This window comes from Scyliorhinus torazame, chromosome 20 (assembly GCF_047496885.1).
Source record: "Scyliorhinus torazame isolate Kashiwa2021f chromosome 20, sScyTor2.1, whole genome shotgun sequence".
NCBI classification, from domain to species: Eukaryota; Metazoa; Chordata; class Chondrichthyes; order Carcharhiniformes; family Scyliorhinidae; genus Scyliorhinus; species Scyliorhinus torazame.
Window position 1 is genome coordinate 42,503,591 of NC_092726.1, and position 6,726 is coordinate 42,510,316.

At 48.2% G+C, this 6,726-nt stretch overlaps 1 non-coding gene across 1 annotated transcript; it reads right to left on the reverse strand.

Annotated features, from left to right (window-relative positions):
- Window positions 1-6,541: 6,541 nt before the first annotated feature.
- Window positions 6,542-6,726, reverse strand: LOC140397386 (U2 spliceosomal RNA). The gene has a single exon (XR_011936845.1). It is a non-coding gene; the product is annotated as a U2 spliceosomal RNA (small nuclear RNA).

Consider the following 6,726-nt stretch of genomic DNA (forward strand, 5'->3'; position numbering starts at 1 on the left):
CACCACTGCATGCTGCATCTTGGAACATTATGTAGCGCATGATCGCAAAGGCCGTTATTTTTGACAGCAGATGCTGTGTCTCTGTGTCAGCGAGTGGCGGGTTGGTGGTGTAGGAAGGGGCTGTCTGTTGATGAAGCCAACGGGGTTTCACGGGATTTGGCCACGAAACCTTCACGGAATTCTAATTGAGATACAATGCTCAAAGTGGAAATTTATACATTTATTGTTATTTTTCTGAATTGTCAGAATGGTAAAATATAAGCTATGGCGAAAGGCAAAACCTCTAAGAATATGGGAGAACTTTTTACATGTTTTTTTTACAACCGCATATATAACCTAGTGACAAGGACATTTCGTTCAATGTTGTTCTTTAAAAAAAAGGATGGAAGATCCATTTGTAACAACATACCCACACAGACCATGTCCCACAGTGCGTTGTAAAAATGATCGACCAATTAACTATTTATTTCATTCTCCTTAATCATGTATAGAATTATTGCAAATGTTTCCCACACTTACTATTAATATTTTGACAGACGTCTGCCTCTGCGATAGTGTCTGAAGGAATATCCTCCATCTTCCTTACTCTCCAGTTTTGTTGGGGACACTTCTATGTGTCAAAACACACTCCATTAAATATAATGTATTCTCTTTCACTTTGCTTGTCTAACCCCTCGGCTCTGGGGGATGCCCGTCTGATTATGGGATGCTGGAAAATGATCGTCCAGGCATTGACTTCAATAACAAATTTGACTTGTTATTTGTGGGTTTGTTTTTTAAGGAATACATAATCTTCCCCATTCCAATGCCACTGATGTAATTTTAGGCTAGGGTATGATGTGTTGGTAATTGTCCTGAACTTGTAAATGTAAGAATCTTTTTCTTGATAGTTTAATAGATACTTCACCCAACCTGGCAAGAACTGACAGGTTATCCCTGCGGTAGAGGTTTTCGGGGTCAGAAACAGGAGGCGGGGTAATGCTTGGCCTAGTAATAGCCTACCTGCAATTGCAATCTGGCTGCCCAAGAGAATTATAATGTCGCAACCTCTCCTCCACCGGATTTCCTTCTGGAAAAACCTTCGACCAGATAACACAACCCCAGTGATCTGATCAAAATACAATATCGGTGTAACATAGAAACACAGGACATTGTCATGTGAGAGTACCTTTAAGACATGGATGTTGAAGCAATGTACCTTTAAGAAAACAGTGATGTCTGAGAGTGGGTGGAGCTGAGGTCAGGTCAGCCATTTTGCAGTTTTGTTTTGCAGTTGGAAAAAGAGCGTGTCTGTGTCTCGGTGTTTCCAGAGAGCTGCAGTTTTAAAAAGCAGCTTGTGTGTGTCTGTGTGTTTCAAGAAGTTTGCAGTTTGAAAAACAGCTTGTGTGTTTCTGTGCTTTACAGTGAGCTGGGTCTCTGCCATGAAAGACTATCCGTGGATCATTTTGGGTGATTTGAAGTAAAGCCTTCAACCTGATGTGATTTTGTTTGAAGGTGTTAAGTCTTTTGGAAGTTCGAAGGAACATTTTTAGGAATTATTTACTGTTGCAATATTTTCTGAGTTATCTTTGAAGAAAAGGGTGTTAAGAGATCCAATGTTTATTTAAGATGTTAAGTTGAGTTCATGGAATAAAAGTGTTTTGTGTTTAAAAACCCACGTATCCATAATTGCAATCCCACACCTCGGGAAAAAGCCGTGTGCTAGGAAAAGCAACAAATCCATTCAAGGGAGAGGTTGGTTGAACTCCATGATAGATTTTCGGGTTCTAAAAACGCCTCGCCCATAACAATATGGTCATGAATAGCGCAAAAGGATATCATATTTCCGTACATTTGTTGAAGCAATTGATTTTTTTGATGGACAATGGATCAGCTTTGAATGATGGGAGTAAAATAATTTGCTTTCATAGAATTTACAGTGTAGAAGGAGGCCATTCGGCTCATCGAGTGTGCACCGGCTCTTGGAAAGAGCACCCTACCCAAGGTCAACACCACCACCCTATCCCCATAACCCAGTAACCCCACCCAACACTAAGGGCAATTTTGGACACTAAGGGCAATTTATCATAGCCAATCCACCTAACCTGCACATCTTTGGACTGTGGGAGGAAACCGGAGCACCCGGAGGAAACCCACGCAGACACGGGGAGGATGTGCAGACTCCGCACAGACAGGGACCCAAGCTGGAATCGAACCTGGGACCCTGGAGCTGTGAAGCAATTGTGCTATCCACAAGGCTACCATGCTGCCCTTGGCACATTGGTGGAAGGTTTGAATCGAGGCACTCAAGAGGGCATTGGGTGACTATTTGAATGGAAACAATTTGCAGTGACACCTTCTTCTTCCCCAGCCCCCAACCAGAATAACGAACATCCCTGCATCCAGCTTCTCCAGCACTGTCAGTTTTTTATACGGTTCAATTCGATTCCCTCCCATTCTTCTCAATTCTAGTGAATGCAGGTGCTGTCAACCCAATCTCGCCAAGGCGACAATCTTCCCTCCCAAGAATCAATCTGCTGAGCTTCTGATGCACTCCTGTGTCATATAACTCAAGTAATTTGTTTGCATCTCCATAGATGCTGCCTGACCTGCTTCGTATGATCACATTTTCCATTTCATTGTCTGAGGAGTTGTGTATGGTGCTGAAGATTGTGCAATTATCAGCGATCTTATGATGGAGGGAAGGTCACTGATGAAGCGGTTGTCGATGGTTTTGCGACAGAGGTGACTGAGGAATTGTTTTAATGTAGTCAGTGACTATTGTCCTGAATATACTGCCTGACATTGAAGTGGAAGTAGAATCCATCATGGATATCAAGAGCACATTTTATGGAATCACATGGAATTCCTACACGGCATAGAAGGCTATGGGCCAAGTCCTGGAAAACGGCATTAGAATGGTTAGTTGTTCATTTATGACCCGCACAAGCGCAATGGGCCGAATGGCCCTTTCTGTGCTGTATGATTTTATGACTCCAATTACAGAAGGAAGCCATTTGGCCCATTGAGTCTACGCCAACCCTCCGAAAGTGTACTGTACCGAGTTCCACTCCCCCGCCCTCCCCCCTCGACCCCAATAACACAGTAACCTAACCTGCACACACTTGGACATTAACGGGCAGTTTTTCATGGCCAATCCACCCAACCTGAACGGCTGTCTAATGGCCGTGTTGTACCTGCTCGGGGACTGTCAGAGGGAGAGAGATTAAAAGGCACAATGTTTCGTCTGATGTTATCCTGATGTCTCTCTGCCTCAGAATGATCCCACACCAGGTCGGAGTGCGTGCCACCAGAATCAAACACACATTGGTGTTGGTCAAACCAAACTCTGGTGTTGTGCCTGGGTGGCCCTTTGTCACATTGCGTGTGATTTGAGTTTGGAATTTCTGTTATATTGTGGGTCACGGGCAATGTCCAATCTCAGGATAGACGTCTACTTTGTAAGAAAGACTTTTCACCGTGGATGGCGCGGTGGTTTCAATGTGGAGCTGGTCAACGGCCATCGTTGAGATTGAGCTGAAGCTCAGTCAATGTGAACTGGTTTTGTCAATAAAGATGCTGCCATTGGCCAGTCTCTGCCTTAGGGAATTGTTGTCCATCTCCTGCTCCATCCAATCTGGACAATAGGCTGCAGGAGTCGCCACTGCGCCTGCGCCACAACCACAGCCTGAGGATGGCGGCCATCTTGAGCTGCTCGGTGTGACGGCCGGCGCCATTTTGAGTTGCCGGGGAGACGGCCGGCGGCAATCTTGAGTTGCCAGGGGAAACGGCTTCATTGAGGTGATGGCCCGCGCGCTGTCCTCTGGGGGAATGCCCCTCCGCACATGAGCACAGGCGCATGTTTGAATATTTAATTTGCATCTGATGATTATAATTACTCGCATCCTCTCCCGTCTGAATTCCTCTTCCTTCTCGGTTCTGAAGCTTCGATTCCAGTTTTGATCTGTTTTTGACAATTTGATTTATTTTTCAAACCTGGGCTCCTCTGGCCGCACTCTGGGGGATGCGGCGGCGCATGCGCAGTCTCGCAGCCGTCACTGGTTTATGAAATGACCTGTTGATTTGATTTTAATTCATTTCCTGGGGGCGGCTCTGAATTTAAGTCAACTCCCCCGTTTCCCAGCAGCCGCTTCTTCGTCTTTTCTGTGAAATAACCGGTGGGTGGAGAGGTGACGTCACGGCAACATGGCGGATGCCCCGCCCATCACCGGTACCCGGATGTTCCGCCAACAAGCAGCGGCCGGGCCAGGCTGCGGACAGGAGGTGATACTGGGAGGAGCGGAAGCAGCATCGGCTTCTGGGAGAGTGACCCACGCCCTCTGGCGGCCGGGACGGGAAACAGCCGCCGACGTCTCTCTGGCCGCAGAGCAGCGCCTGCAGCGGCTGTGAACCACCAGCAGGCGGCAGCCTTGAAGCAGTTGAATCAGCCACACTGACAGAGGTTTGAGACAGAGAGGGATTTGAGTCTTTAATTCATTGACAGACACAGAGGAAAGCTGCAGCCGCCTTTTCACCGGCACATTCTGCATCCCGCACCTTTTAAACACACATTCATCTCAGCGCCTCATTGTCTGGGGTTGTCTCTGAGATTTCCACGGAGCGGTACAGCTGGTTTAATGTTGTTCACCTTTTATTCCTCTTGAATCTTCGTTCCATCCTCTTCCATTGAGTGTTCCTCGTCAGATGAGGTAGGGGTTGTATTGTCAGGGCGTGCTGTGGCCTCCCCTTTTTGTTGAGGGCCCTTCTGGTGCTTTTACACATTCTGCGCTGTGATGTCTTTGTCGATGGAGGTGGCATCAACCTCCTCTGAGGTCGCCTTTTTGACTCCGCCGCTGATGATTTGTGCGTACGTTGCCCCGCGTTTCGGGCAGGCCCTGTAAAGATGGCCGGCCTCCCCACACAGGTTGCAGCACTTGTCTTCCTTGCAGTCCTTAGTCATGTGTCCCTCCTGCCTGCAGTTGTTGCAGGAGGTGACATTGCAGTTGGCGGCAACATGCCCCGTTTTGCCACAGGTGTGGCATACTCGTGGCTGTCCCACGTAGTAGAGGTAGCCACGATTTACTCCAATGGCGGAACTGGAGGGGGGTTGCAGGATGGTTCCGCCGCCCTCTGTTCTCAGAGTCACCTTGATCTGGTGCTCACTTGTCCAGATGCCAAAGGTGTCCATCAGTTGCACGCTGTCACTTTTCAGCTCAGCGTTCCTGGCGAGGAACGTGAGCACATCAGACACGGGGACGTGGGGGTTGTACTTGTGCAGTGTAACAACCCGGTTTTGCTGCGAAGGTAGCGTAAACAGAGGCTCCGCAGTCAGGATAAACAGGGGACTTTGGTTGCCCTTTTCTTTGAACACGTTCAAGAATTTGATGCACGCTGCAACACTCTTGAAGGTGACATCAAAATATCCATTGTTGGGGAGGTTTTGCAAGCAGAAGATATCTGTTGCTTGAAACCCGCTGCTCGAGCAGCACCCGCTTCACGAAGAAGTTTCGGTCTACAGGTGACTCCCCTTCCGCCTTCTTCGCTGTGATTCGGACAGTGTTTCGCACTCCCCAGCCTGGTGGTCGGGATGCAGTTGCAGCCAAACCTCATACGTTGAGTCTAAACTGTATCGGCATTAGGCCTAAACCAGAAGCTTAGCCCACAACATTTTCTCTTTGACGACTTCAATCCCTCTGTCTTCTCCAATCTACATCACAATCCTCAGCTTCTCTTGACCCAATATACTGTTGATCATAGCCAAAAGGCCGAGAAGCGATAGCCCATATTCCCCGGCTATGGCTCTTGTCCTCCTCGCCCACCAACATTCAGGTGCACCTTGCTGCGCTCGACTGTGCTTTGGAACGTTTAGGCTACGGTCATGGTTGGTCAAGAGATCTCCAGCTTGGCCGAGCACTGTGGAGTCTGTGCATGCAGAACCAGAAAAACACAACAGGGAGACATCGTCTGGCACGCCTTCCACTGTCGTCACCAGAAGGAAAGAAGACGCTGTGAAGGCCCAGTGACACCCAACGCAGGGAGTCGAAGAAACCTCCACCTTTGCCGAACAAAGGGCAATCCGTGCAAGCAGCAAGTACTGGCGGAATCCAACAGGGGGCAATGTCTAGTCCCCCTGAGCTACACCCTGGCGTGTTGGTCGTGGAGTCAGGAGAATGAAAAGAGACACCGTGAAGGTACACCTACATCCAAATCAGGATGCCGTTCAGTCTGTCGCCACACTTCTCTGTTGTGCAGGATGAAGGGCTTTGGTCAGTGAAATGACGAGAAGGCAAGTCGGCATCCGGGGGTGAGGGTGAGTGGCCTGTAAAAAGCAGCAGGAAATCTGTGCGCATATCAGCCGAAAACGGAGCCTGGCTGCCGAAAGTCCGCGAGTCCACCGGCTCGCAACATTAGTGCACGAAGCTCCCGCCAGCAGAAAAGCTAGCAATGCTTTGGAGCCTGAAAGGCCTTAAATTGGTCAGGATGAGATAACGAGACAAGACAGAAAAGGGGAAGGCAGGTTTTGCGCCATTTTCTGCCTTCGCACCTTTGCTCCCCAAAGCGGGGTGAAGGCACCATTCCCGGAAGCATGGCAAGACCAGGTCGATGCGTGGAGTGTTAGGAGCAATCCCCTGCACGATCTCCGAGTCTTAAAAATCAGTTTAATATTCGGTCCCCAGATAGAGGACACATCAGATATTATACTGATAAGAACAGATTTTTTTTTAAAAATGTTATTCAAAAAAATAT